This window comes from Helicoverpa zea, unplaced genomic scaffold, assembly GCF_022581195.2.
Source record: "Helicoverpa zea isolate HzStark_Cry1AcR unplaced genomic scaffold, ilHelZeax1.1 pri_000110Farrow_1, whole genome shotgun sequence".
In the NCBI taxonomy this organism is placed as follows: Eukaryota; Metazoa; Arthropoda; class Insecta; order Lepidoptera; family Noctuidae; genus Helicoverpa; species Helicoverpa zea.
Window position 1 is genome coordinate 21,538 of NW_025899718.1, and position 13,409 is coordinate 34,946.

Sequence of the window (13,409 nt, forward strand, 5' to 3'; positions counted from 1 at the left end):
GCCCGCAGCCGAAAAGATCTGTGTCCGCAAGCTCCTCAATACCGTCCAGAGGGGCTTCGCACAAAAAATCTGCAAGTCCTACCGCACCGTCTCCCTAAACTCGGCCCTACTACTGGCCGGGTTACTACCCTTGGACCTGCGTGTAAAGGAAGCAGCCGGGCTATACGAGGCTCGCAAGGGGTCGACCCGGCTAGTGCTAGGAGACCGGGAGGTCGAGCGGGTGGTAGGATTTGCGGAGCTGCCACATCCCGCCTTGCGTATGGGCCTGACCTTCAGATGTCTAGACGACCGAAGCCTGGTAGACCAACACAACGTGCAGTCGCTCAGAATATTTACAGACGGCAGCAAGCTCCAAGGCAAAGTCGGTGCTGCGTTGTCCATATGGGACGACCAGACCGAACTGCGGAGCCGAAAATTGAGCTTGCCAGCGTACTGCACAGTCTACCAGGCTGAACTCCTGGCCATATGCAGGGCCACTAGCGAAGCCTTGAACAGCGGAGCAGAGAGCTGCGGAATATACAGTGACTCGCGGGCGGCTTTGCAGACAGTGACCAATCCCGGGTCTATGCACTCCCTCGCAATCGAGGCGCGCCGAAACGTCAGCGTGGCCTTGACCCGTGGCAAAGCTGTGACCTTGTTCTGGATCAAGGCCCACGCCGGCATCGATGGCAACGAGCTTGCAAAAGAAGCAGCACTTTCGAGTCGGAGGAAGCCTGACTATGACCGGTGCCCGATCTCATTCGTCAAGGGGGATCTTCGAAGCGACTCTCTTGACGAATGGAACAGGAGGTATAAAACGGGCGTGACGGCCTCCGTCACGAAAGTGTTCTTCCCGGATGCGAGGGAGGCATATCGCTTGGTCCGCAAAATACAGCCGCAGGGCATCGTTACTAGCATCTTTACGGGCCACGGGGGGTTCTCCCAATACTTGCACCGCTTCAAGTGTCGGGAGAGCCCGTCATGTGTTTGCGACCCTGCGGTTGAAGAGTCTGTCCAGCACATTTTATTTGAGTGTCCAGTGTTTGGGGCTAAACGCTTCAACCTCGCCCAAAAAATAGGAAACAATGTGACGATCGGCGAAGCCTATGGGCTCGTCGCAAGCAAAAGAACAAGAGCCGAATTTATGGAATATGCGGAAGATATATGCAGGACTGTAGTGCAAAGGAACGCATCGGACTAAATCCGAGCGTTTTCCTACCCAAAATCATAAAGGAGACACAAATCGACAAGACATAAAATGTCTCTGATCATGTCAGAGGTACACTCGACGGCAGGAGTGGGTTTTAGCCGGTAAGAGTCCGGCACTACCCCTCGGGGTGTCCATGAGGATTTCCCACTCCTGCCACACAAAAAAAAAAAAAAAAAAAAAAAAAAAAAAAAAAAAAAAAAAAAACCTAACCTAACCTAACCTAACCTAACCCTGAGCAAACCTAACCTAACCCTGAGCAAACCTTTTTTTTTTTTTTTTTTTTTCTCGGGGGGAAATCCTCATGGACTTCCTCCGCCTGGGGAGAGGCGGAGGGGTGTGCCGGACTCTTACCGGCTAAAACCCCCCTGTGTCCTCCTTACACGTGGGCGCGGGGCCGCGGGAATCCAAATTCTTCCGCAGCCCCGCACTGGTGCTGGCCCGCCTTGCGGGCCTCGCCTCGGGCACGGGGGAGTGAGGTGTTAAACTCCCCCGTGCAACGCCTCAGAGGCGCGCGTCGACACCCGCGCGCGCCTCCGCCTCGGGTCCGTTGAATAGGGGGCGGGGACTTCCCCAAGTCCTTCGCCCCTGGACCCGTTCATGGGGGGCGGAAGAGGGCGTTGTCTGCCCTCCTCCGGCGCCCGGAGCGCCTGCTGCGGGCGGGATCGGCAGTTGAAATCTCCCTCTCCCGTTCCGCAGCTTCCTTCTGCGACATCACGTCCTCGCAGAAGGACACCACTGCGTCCCACGACTCTGCGCTGCCGACCATCTTCCGTACCACGGCCGGCAGCGACAGATCGCCTCCTACTTCATTTGTGAGGACACGGCGCTGCTCCTCCCAAGCAACACACTGAACGAACGTGTGTTGCGCCGTGTCCTCCCCGCCATGGACGCAGTGGTGGCACCGAGCGTCCGGCTCCCTGCCTATGCGACACAGGTACTTGCCGAAGCAGCCGTGCCCCGACAGCACCTGCGTCACCCTGAACGACAGGGAGCCGTGCCTTCTCCCGAGCCAGTCGTCGAGCACTGGCCGGATCGCCTCGACGGTGGCGAGGCCGGCGGTAGGGCGCAGAAGCCTCTGCCGCCATTCCGCCACCAAGACCTGACGGAGCTCTGCTCGGCGCTGCGCTATCTGCCGCTGCACCGGCCTCGAGTCCCGTGCCCGCTCTTCCTCGCGCCACCGATACAGCGACGCGAGTACTTTAGCCTCTAGGTCCCAGGGCGGGGATCCGGCCAGGACGCAAGCCGCCTCGTAGGAAATCGTGCGATACCCGCGGACGACTCTGACGGCCATCGCCCTCTGCGGTCTGCGCAGAATGGCTAGAGTGCTGGCCGCCAGGTCCATCGCCCACACAGGGGCCCCATATAGGGCCATGGACCGCACGATTCCCACGTACAACCGCCTACAGGCGGCGCTCGGGCCCCCCATGTTAGGAAGCAACGTTGACAGCGCGCCCGCTGCACCCATCAGCTTGGGCACCAGCCGCCGGAAGTGGGGGCCGAATTCCCATCGGCTGTCGAGCACCAATCCCAGATACTTCATGGTGGACTCGACAGCTATCCGGGCTCCACCGACCACGATGTGTGATCCCGACGGCGGCGCGCGTCGGGGGCCATGAAACACCATGGCCTCCGACTTGTTGAGGGCCACCTCCAGGCCCAGGCGCCGGATGCGGTTCACCACCTGTGACACCGCAGCCGTGGCTATCAACGCTGCTTCCCTGTGCGAGCTCCCCCGGGCAGTGACAAGCGTGTCGTCCGCATAACACGTCAAGTCGGCGCCCGACGGGAGTTCGCCTCTCAGCACCCAATCGTAACCGATGTTCCACAGGAGCGGCCCCAGCACCGATCCCTGTGGAACACCGCACGTCATGAGGTGCCGACCGGCACCGTCATGTCCCCGATATGTGACGCATCTACCTTCTAGGTAGGCCCCTACTGTGCGACGGAGGTAGGGAGGCACGCGGTGATATCTCAGTGCCTCCCGAATACAGCTCCAGGGCAGGGTGTTGAACGCGTTGGAGATGTCTAAAGACACCGCCAACACCACCCCACCCTGGGACACCGTCTCCTCCGCCAGGGCTCTCACGCGCATTATGGCGTCTACGGTGGAGCGCCCGCGACGAAAACCAAACTGGTTGTCGTCCAGGTCCGGCCCCTCTCTGCACAAGTGGCTGACGAGGCGATCTGCGATGACACGCTCAAAGAGTTTGCCCGCCTCGTCGAGCAGCACTATGGGCCGGTACGCGGACGGCGAGTCCGCGGGGCGCCCCTCCTTCCTGAGCAGGACCAGCCTCCCCTCCTTCCACACACTGGGAAACTGACCCTGCTCGAGACATGCCGTGAAGAGCCCTCTCAGCTGGGGCTCTAGCTCCTTCAGAGCCAGGACGAGAGCTCGGCCAGGAACTCCGTCGGGTCCGGGCGCCGTGTTCTTAGCCCGGAGCCGCGACACGGCCGCTCTCGTCTCTGCTTGCGTCACCTCGGGGACATCGGTGCTCTCCTCTTCGGGAGAGTCTGTGGCCGAGGGTGAAGCCATCGTCGGGGGAACGTGTCCCGCTCGCTCAGGGAAGAGCGCCAATACGACCGCCCCTAGCAGCTGGGGCTGCATGCTCTGCACCAGTGGAGGCGCCCATGCACGCAGCTTGCCCCGTACCCAACGGTAGGGGCGGCCCCACGGATCCCGATCCAGGGACCCCAGCAGCTCCTCCCTGGCACGCGACTTAGAATCGCCGATGGCCAGCCACAGAGTCTCCTTGGACGCGCTGTACACCTCATACAGCGCGTCCTCCTCGGCGGAAACCCGTCGACGTCGTCTCCGGTATCGTGTGTACTGGCGGCGAGCCGCAACGCACGCGATGCGCAACTGCGCAATCTCGGCGGTCCACCAGTACACCTGGCGCCTTGCGGACTGTTGGCGGACGCGGGGCATGGACGCGTCGCAGATCTGCGTCATCGCCCCGCGAAACCGCAGCGCCACCGCTTCGACGTCGACGGGGCCGTCCGTCGCCGACTCCCAAACCCTGAGCAAACCTAACCTAACCCTGAGCAAACCTAACCTAACCCTGAGCAAACCTAACCTAACCCTGAGCAAACCTAACCTAACCCTGAGCAAACCTAACCTAACCCTGAGCAAACCTAACCTAACCCTGAGCAAACCTAACCTAACCCTGAGCAAACCTAACCTAACCCTGAGCAAACCTAACCTTAACCCCCTTATGTCCTCCTTGCACGTGTGCGCGGGGCAGGGGGAATCCAGATTCTTCCGCAGCCCCACACCAGTGCTGGCCCTCGCACGGGCCTCATCTCTTGCACGGGGTAGTGAGGTGTTCGCCTACCCCGTGGATCGCCTCAGGGGCACGCGCCGACACACGCGCGTGCCACCGCCTCGGGACCCTGAGCAAACTTAACCTAACCCTGAGCAAAGGCCCCGTAGCACTTTCCTCATTTTGTTTGTAATTTGTCAGATTTGTTAATTTTTGAGGCTTGGTAATTTGTCAGATTTTATTTATTTATTTATTATACTTTTTGCACACATTTTACGAAAAAAACAACAAGAACAACAAGCGGACTAAACGCCTAAGGCGCCTTAGTACATTGTTTCCTTCTCTTCCAGTCAACCTTTAGGTTGAGGAGAAATGACTATTTACCATCCTAATTTCCGAAGGCAACTTCTTCCATAAAAGAATAGATTGGACAAAAAAGGAGGAATGGAATGGTTTAAGTTTTTTCGACTTTTTTTATGATAAATCATCAAATGATTCCTCCGCTGTGGTTAAGCAGCGTGAGGGAGCGTCAGACTGTTAGATACTTAAACCCACTGGGGTTTGCAGAATCTCTTCGAGGAGCGCTTGGAACAACGCGCGCTGCCGAGACGGGCCCGTGTCTTCTGTGAGACGAAACGGATACTCACGGCCCACAGACCCACGCCTACGATGGCCGGGAAACGTCACTCGACACCCGGTGCCCGTGGTGTCTTCCACGTTCATGGCGGCAGCTGGGATGAGAGGTGTGAACTTCTTTAGCGTCTGCATGAGACGACGGCATCCCATTAGGTACCTCACACCCCGGATCATGACTTAAACCAGGGCCGGGCACGAGAGGTCGCCGCTGCCTATAGGACACGGCGGTGCCCTTCCCAGGCGGCACACCTGGACTGTGTGGTTCACCGTGTCTGTGATGTGTGTGTGTGTCTTTGCCATCTTTATAGATCATAATTATTTGAGATACTTTCCATATTTCAGGATAATGTTGAACTCTTCATATCCCATTACACAGCGTAGTGATGTAAGTTACTGCTTTTCGAGGCAGTTGCTTGAGAATTTCTTTAGTAATTAGGTCAAAGCCTGGTGCCTTTTAATCCTTAAGCTCTTTAATGGTTTTCCACACTTCGCGTGCTTGTTCATCAAAATCTTTGTCCCCAGAACTATTCGGACAAAATGTTTAGCAAAGAGGTCTGCTTTTTCCTGGGGTTTTCTCACCCATCCTTCACAACATTTCAGTGGCGGTTTGACGGGTTGCGGTCTATCAAAGGCCTTAGTTATTTTCCACAGGGAATAGTTTGCGGACTCGGTTGCAGTCAGAGCTAGTGTTTGAGCTTGCACGCATCCTTAGTTCCTTCCATTTAACTCTCCTAGTTCCAAAAACTGCCACTCACCAAGCGAGACGTGGCGCCACCGTCAATACAAAAAACTTTCACGCGAGTGCCAAAAACACGAGGCCGGCCGCCATAACGCGCCTTTAAATTAAATCAAAAACTATGTCTAAACTGCAATAAACTTTTCAAACTAATCAACAACCCCTGCAGGGAGCTACTGGGCGCCCATCATACTATAAATAACATGTGTACAAGTGATCTGTGTACTGTGTGAATGGATCAAGCAGCAGCAACCGGCGGAATTTTGTAAGTACCTACTTGGTCCTATTTCCCATCGGTCCTGTGTGCAGCTTTCCATAAACCTCTCACAGAAAATCTCTTCCAGACTTACAACCTGGATAGATCTGTAAAAACCTAATGGTCTAGGGCTTACGGCTAACGAAGCGCCGTTCAAGTCACACCAGCTACTCTGTACTAATATTATAAAGAGGAAAACTTTGTTTGTTTGGTTGTAATGAATAGGCTCAAAAACTACTGGTCCAATTCACCATTCGAAAGCTTCATTATTCACGAGTAACATAGGCTATATTTTATAACGGTACGGGCAGTAGTCACCACGGGCGCGGGTGAAACCGCGGGAAAACGGCTAGTATATAATAATTTCTAATTTATTTTATGTATTGACATTGTAAAATTTCATTTCTATGGTATTAAATAATTAATAATATTGCCCTTTTATATTAAATTTGCATGCTGAATATGAGGCGAGATATGTAGAAACATCATTCTATTTTAAGACCTAATTGGAACCATATTTCAAATTCTGATTCTAAATAATAATTATGCAGAGACAACAAAAAAACAAAAAACTAAGCAAACGGGCCTGATTCTCCTAAGTTAATAATGTCAAAGTCAATATTGAACAGAAATTGAATCGCAATAGCAGTTTTGACTATATCGGGCATTCTGCTACTATCATCATCCTCCTGCCCTTATCCCAATTTTATTTGGGGTCGGCGCAGCATGTTTTCTTCTTCCATACTCTTCTATCTGCCGTCATCTCACAAGTAACATTCTTTCTTACCATATCTACTTTCACACAATCCATCCATCGTTTCTTTGGTCTTCCTCTTCCACTATATCCGTCCACGTTCATACTCATCACCTTCCTCACAACATGACTCTCATTCCTCCGCATCACATGCCCATACCACGACAGCCGGTTTCCACGCAGTTTTTCTGATACCGGCGCTACTTTCAAACTTCCTCTTATATACTCATTCCTCACTCTATCCATTCGCGTAACTCCACACATACCTCTTAACATTCTCATCTCTGCCGCATGCAATTGTCTTTCATTCGTCGCTTTTATGGGCCAGCACTCTGATCCATACAAGACAGCAGGCCTGACCATACTCTTGTAAATTTTTCCCCTTAAGTTTAAGGGGAATACGAGGGTCACAAGTTGTTCCCGTTACCTGCCGCCATTTCATCCATCCTGCGTTAATTCTGTGCGTAACTGTCCGATCTATTTCGCCATCGCCCTGAATAAGCGAACCGAGATACCGGAAATCGGCATTCTGCTACTAATATAAGACCAATTGTATTCCAACGACATTCGATTGGTTTGCGATTGGTCTATACGGCAGTTTTCTCTACAATCATATTGTTGAGGATTACGAGGTCTTGCAGGAATAAAAGAACTGTAGAAATACTCAAACAACGGAGAAATATAATTTTGGTGTTCACAGTACAATGCATGACAAGCAAGTGACGACAACGGTGCATTAATGCGCCTGCTTAAAAATTAACTTCATTAGGCCGTCGGAAACGTGTTGCTATGAAGCAACGGCTAGGCGCTTCAACATGCCCCCGGGCGTTGAAAGCAACGGTTTCAACCAAATTAATCCGAGGACACCGGCTGCGGACAGATCCTGTTAAATGCGCGTCTCACATGTAGGAGACATCAGGATGTCTGTATGTCGGCTACTCGAGCGATGCCATCCTTCCCTGGGTAGACGGCCGTCCCAAGCTCCACTTCAAGGGAGGAAGGTTATCTTCCTTTATCACGACCAATGTGTTCACCCGTAATGCATCCTTCGAGGAACGCCACTTGGTCCGCAGCTGTAACTCTGCAACGTACTCTCTGCTCCATCTGTGCCAGAAATGCTGACGCAGCTGCTCAATCCGTTGAAAGCGAGATAGGCGGTTGGCAGAGTAATCGCTGAAGTCAGGTTGCTTTATGAAAGTCAGAGGTCGCCCAACAAGAAAATGTCCTGGCGTGAGCGGACTGTAATCAGCAGGATCTGAAGATAACGGCGTCAGTGGACGAGAATTCAGGACGGGTTCAATTTTAGTTAATGCGGTGTAAAGCTCTTCAAACGTCAAATTACAATTTCCCAACACTCGATTAAGGTGGTACTTTGTTGACTTTACACCTGCCTCCCAGAGTCCTCCGAAATGTGGGGTATGCGCGGGTATAAAATGGAACCTGATACCATCTTTCGCTGCATCTTCACTCAATGACGAACTAGTCGATTTTAAAAACTTGGATAGTTCGTTGGATGCACCGACAAATGAGGTACCGCTGTCGGAAAGATATCAACGGGTTTTCCTCGACGAGCAATAAATCGATGCAAAGCCAGTAAGTAACTTTTACCCGTTAAGTCGCCAACAAGTGCCAAATGAATAGCTTTAGTGGTGAAGCATATAAAAATGGCAATGTACACCTTTACCAGCCTGCATCCACGGCCTTGACGACTGGCACACAAGATAGGGCCGGCGTAATCAACGCCTGTACTCTCGAAGGGATAACCTGGACGAAGCCGTTCTTGCGGTAAGTTACCCATAATAGGTGTTACAAGCTTACACTTCATGCGCCGACACAGAACGCACTTATAATAACAAGCCTTCGCCAAGTTGCGGCCTCCTATCGGCCAATAAGATTCCCTTATCGATGCTAATAATAATTGCGGGCCAGCGTGCAAAAGCCTTTTATGCTCAAAATAAAATAATAATTTGGTAAATTGATGAGTGGACTGTAATAGACAAGGATGTTTTTTATTATATAAAATTCTAATAATTAGTTTTAGGATACTGCTTCTGGTATGACTTTATAAATCTTAACACATAATTTGTAACAGCATTTTCATGGAGACAATAGGGCCTAATAGACCTAAAGGGTCAAAGATTAAGAGACTGTGTAGCTACCATAGATTTTATCTTAGGACATGATTTATTAGATGTTTGGGAACAATTATTGCGCGATAATTCTAAGGTTTCAATAAGATCAGCTCGATTACGCAGAAATTTCATGAAGTCGTCGAACGTTATAGGGCTGTCCTTATCTAACCTGCCTTTGCACTCTTCCCACTCGCGATAGGTCATTTGATCAAGCTTGCGAGTCACAATATAAATCAATAACGTGTCCCACTGCTTAACAGGCTCACCTAACGACTCTAATGCTCGCAAGTTTTTATTTATTAAATCAATTAAAGACTTTAATACAACAGAAGACTCCTTTGTGATACTTTCAACATTAAATAAAGCAGAAACATGATTTTGTATGAGTAATCTTCTGTTATCAAACCGATCACATAACAACTGCCATGCCACAGAATAATTACTCGAGGAACATTCAATAGAATTAATAACTACCGCAGCCAAAGACTATAAAACCACTTGACTGCGCATACAGTGCCCCGACGCTCGCCAAAAGTTAGTGATTTTGCGCGTACTATAAGGCTACGATCAGTACGATCCTTTAGTAGCCACCTTGAACTGACCAATAGTAGCCGCGGATTATGTCGCGTCCCCCCGCCCGCAGCGGTGAGTCGTGTTCTTAGAAGAAATTGGCGAGTGCGCTCTCTAGTGGTTATTTACTTTATGACCGCAGCCGACCCTTCAATAGATGCTCTCAAGTAGTGGAATTTATTAATATCGTCAATGCTATCATTGCAATGTACAAGACTACTAAAGGTGTCACGGAATTCCAGCCAATTCGTATATAAACCGCTGAACTTAGGTAACTGAATTGTTGGCAACTTAACTGGCTTATGCACATTAGTGTGAGTACTTTTACAGCTTTCCATCGATCCATTATCTTTATTATATTCACTGATAATATTCTGTGTCCTAGACAAGGATTTATAATAAAGAGACTCAAAATCAGCACGTTCGGAAAATTGTAATTTAATGTCCTCGACAATGCATTCCAGACGTAACTGTACCTCATCATACTGCTCATACAACGACTCCATCTTGCCTATGCGCAGCTGCAGCTCAGCCGTGTCACAACTGGTTAGGGTTCTGTCCTTGAGTGAATCCAGAAAGTTAACGAAAGCAGTCAATCGACCTTTGAAGCTTCCTCACTTCTTGACTAATTCCCTTTCCTCGGACATGCTGGGAGACAAGTGTATTCAACCTGGAATTGATACAGGAATACTATTAAGCTATGAACAATGAGTAGTTGAGGCGCTTCTGAAAGCTTTAAAATTTGTACAGTTAATAATTACTAAAACCAACAACAAACACAATGTAATTTAACTAACTATGATTTAACGTTCGTTAACTTTAAGTTATAGTTAATGATGCAATATGTTCAGTTACCTACTCACAATGTTATGTTATAAAACTTTACTGCAAACCAATTAACGAAGCAAATAAATTGATAAACACTATTCTAATTAAATACACCAATTGAAATTAACTTAAATAACATTAAGTTAATTGATATTTAACAATGACTTGCATTAATATCTAACACTCAAAACTATGTGGATTATGTCAAGGTACCTACTAACATTAAAAATAATTATGTGAATTAGTTACAGTTTTGTATAAATAAAGTTTAAATAATGTAGCAAATAGCTACTATACTATTATAAATATAAATTTAAACTTTTACTGTTAAAAAATACTAATCACAATGTAACAAAGTACCAAATGATTTCAATCTAACACAATGCACTAATGTAATATAATACTAAGAAAATACACTAACCTGTGATATTTCATGACGATTTACTTATATTTATATTACCTGAGTGTTGGGTGATGATATTAATAATAATAAACGCAATACACCGCAATTAAATTGCTTGAGATCAGTCCAAATAATTGTCCTGCACAAAACCTGCAAGTCACGCCGGCTAATTGTCACGCCCGGCTAATTGACGATCCTTAATTATTTCTTCCTTCAATTTTAAGCGCTGATCTTCATATATCCTGCTCGTAATGGGCCATGTTGAGGATTACGAGGTCTTGCAGGAATAAAAGAACTGTAGAAATACTCAAACAACGGAGAAATATAATTTTGGTGCACACAGTACAATGCATGACAAGCAAGTGACGACAACGGTGCATTAATGCGCCTGCTTAAAAATTAACTTCATTAGGCCGTCGGAAACGTGTTGCTATGAAGCAACGGCTAGGCGCTTCAACACATATTGCAATCGTAAATCATTTGCAGACAAAATGATTCATTATTAAATGACAGAAAAGGATAAAAACGCTTATTTCAAAGAAAAAATTGCGGAATGCCACATACGCTTCAATCGCAATTGAGTCGTGATTGGATCTCAATCGAATGTGAATCGTATGTCACTTAAGTAAAATTAGGAGAATCGGGCCCCAGCACGTGCCGAAAGACGATCCAATGTTTAGGATAGATACTTTGGCCACTACAAAGTAAGTGCTAGTATTTGGGTACTATTGCGATTAATACTTATTTGTTATACAAGAGTGCAAGGTTGCTTTTTAACCGCGGGCTCAATTTTGATGACCGAGCAAGCGAAGGATTGATAGAATCCTGAGCGATAGCGAGGGAATCAAAAGAGCACAAGGTGAAAAATCTTTGCACTCGAGTGCAACACGTAACTTTTCATCCCACCTCATCGAGGAAATTTCTAAACTCAAAAAAAAAAATGGCGCGCACATATGAGTATCAATTAAAAAGAAGTAGGTACCTATTAAAGTTCATTTATTTGAAAACTCATCTCATCTCATCTCAATCTATGTAAAAACAATCCCACCCAAAACAAAAATGTGAAAGACTGCCAAGTTCGATAATATGGGAATGCTTCGCCTATAAAAGAAGTGAGATCTGAATAAGTACCAAGTTCCATACACATACCTCAGTTAAAAATAGTTACTTTTTAATGATGTTACTTGGCAAGTTTTCATACACCTTGTTATAAACCTACTAAACGCAATGAATCAAGTATTTAATTTTCTATTAAAACTTGCCAAGTAATCATCATTAAAAAGTAACTATTTTTAACTGAGGTATGTGTATGGAACTTGGTACTTATTCAGATCTCACTTCTTTTATAGGCGAAGCATTCCCATATTATCGAACTTGGCAGTCTTTCACATTTTTGTTTTGGGTGGGATTTCATTTATTTTTGTAAGGTTGTTTATTTTATTTTTTTCTTATGATGAAGTTATAGTTCGGCCATTCAGAGAATGCGTTCCTGACACGTCGCGATTGAACGATACTAACAGCGATTTACTTGCGTTGCAGTTACGATAAAAATATTTTTGCTGGTTGTTTACCGTTTTAACAATTGAGGAGCATTAAAACAACATTATTATATCAATAATCAATGAATGTAGTTACGTCGTCAGTTCAATCGCGACGTGTCAGGAACGCATTCTCTGAATGGCCGAACTATAGTTAAAGAAATGTCTCATTTACACTATCTTTTAGATTTTTTAATATGCACTATGTTTCTTACAAAGAAATGAACTAGATTAACTATGACTAGATTTACCAACTGACTGACATGACATGTTATCATATATTATGTTCGTGGATCAAAGTTACACATTCGTTATTTTCGAAAGTGATTCACACTTGGCCGTTTTCAGATTTTTACTTTACTTTGACTAAATACAAACCTTTGTACCATTCGAAGATATATTATATAAATATAGATAAATTTAGTTCGTTTTAGTTCCTTAGGGGTATAAATTTACACTGGGTATAAAACACCTTCATTATTTTGAAACCGACTCACACTTGGCCATTTTCAGATTTTTCCCTTTACCTTGACATAAAGACCTACCTCCATGCCAAATTTCAAGTCAATACGACCATTGGAAGTGGTCTAGGTTTTTGATGAGTGAGTCAGTCAGTCAGTGAGTGTATAGTAAAAATAACGATTTTCTGACGTCAATATCTCAAGACCTACAATAGGTATATTATTAATGAAATTTTGTATTTTAGATAAGTGAGGGGGTCTCAACAGATACTAGAAATTTGATATGCGTAAATAAAATAGATTTTGAGTTACAGGGGGGTCGAATTTGGCCCGAAATGGTTCGTGTAATATAACCCACGGCCGGTGTGTCGCCTTTTTTGCTCGAACTTGGCGGACACACTGCCGTGTGTCTAGATAATAAAAATTACTTAGTTAATTGAATAATTATTTTAAGCAGTATTGTTTTTGTTGAATATGTATTTGTTTGGAAAGTCTTGTCAAGCTTGTCACAAATGGAGTACTGCACACTATGTTCTAAATTCAAATCACTTTGCCGCTCTAGAGGATAAAAACGGCTTTTGCGCTCAGATATCAAAGGGTAAAACTACTCTTTCCGAGATGATGGGATGAAAAAAATGATTTCCAA

The 13,409-nt window shown here is 46.8% G+C and overlaps 1 long non-coding RNA gene across 1 annotated transcript; it reads right to left on the reverse strand.

The window, feature by feature from the left end:
* Nucleotides 1-7,488: 7,488 nt before the first annotated feature.
* LOC124645600 lies at nucleotides 7,489-11,494 on the reverse strand. Its single transcript, XR_006986255.1, has 2 exons — nucleotides 10,783-11,494; nucleotides 7,489-10,203 (listed from the first exon to the last, which is right to left on the reverse strand). It is a non-coding gene; the product is annotated as an uncharacterized LOC124645600 (long non-coding RNA).
* Between the last annotated feature and the right edge of the window lie 1,915 nt (nucleotides 11,495-13,409).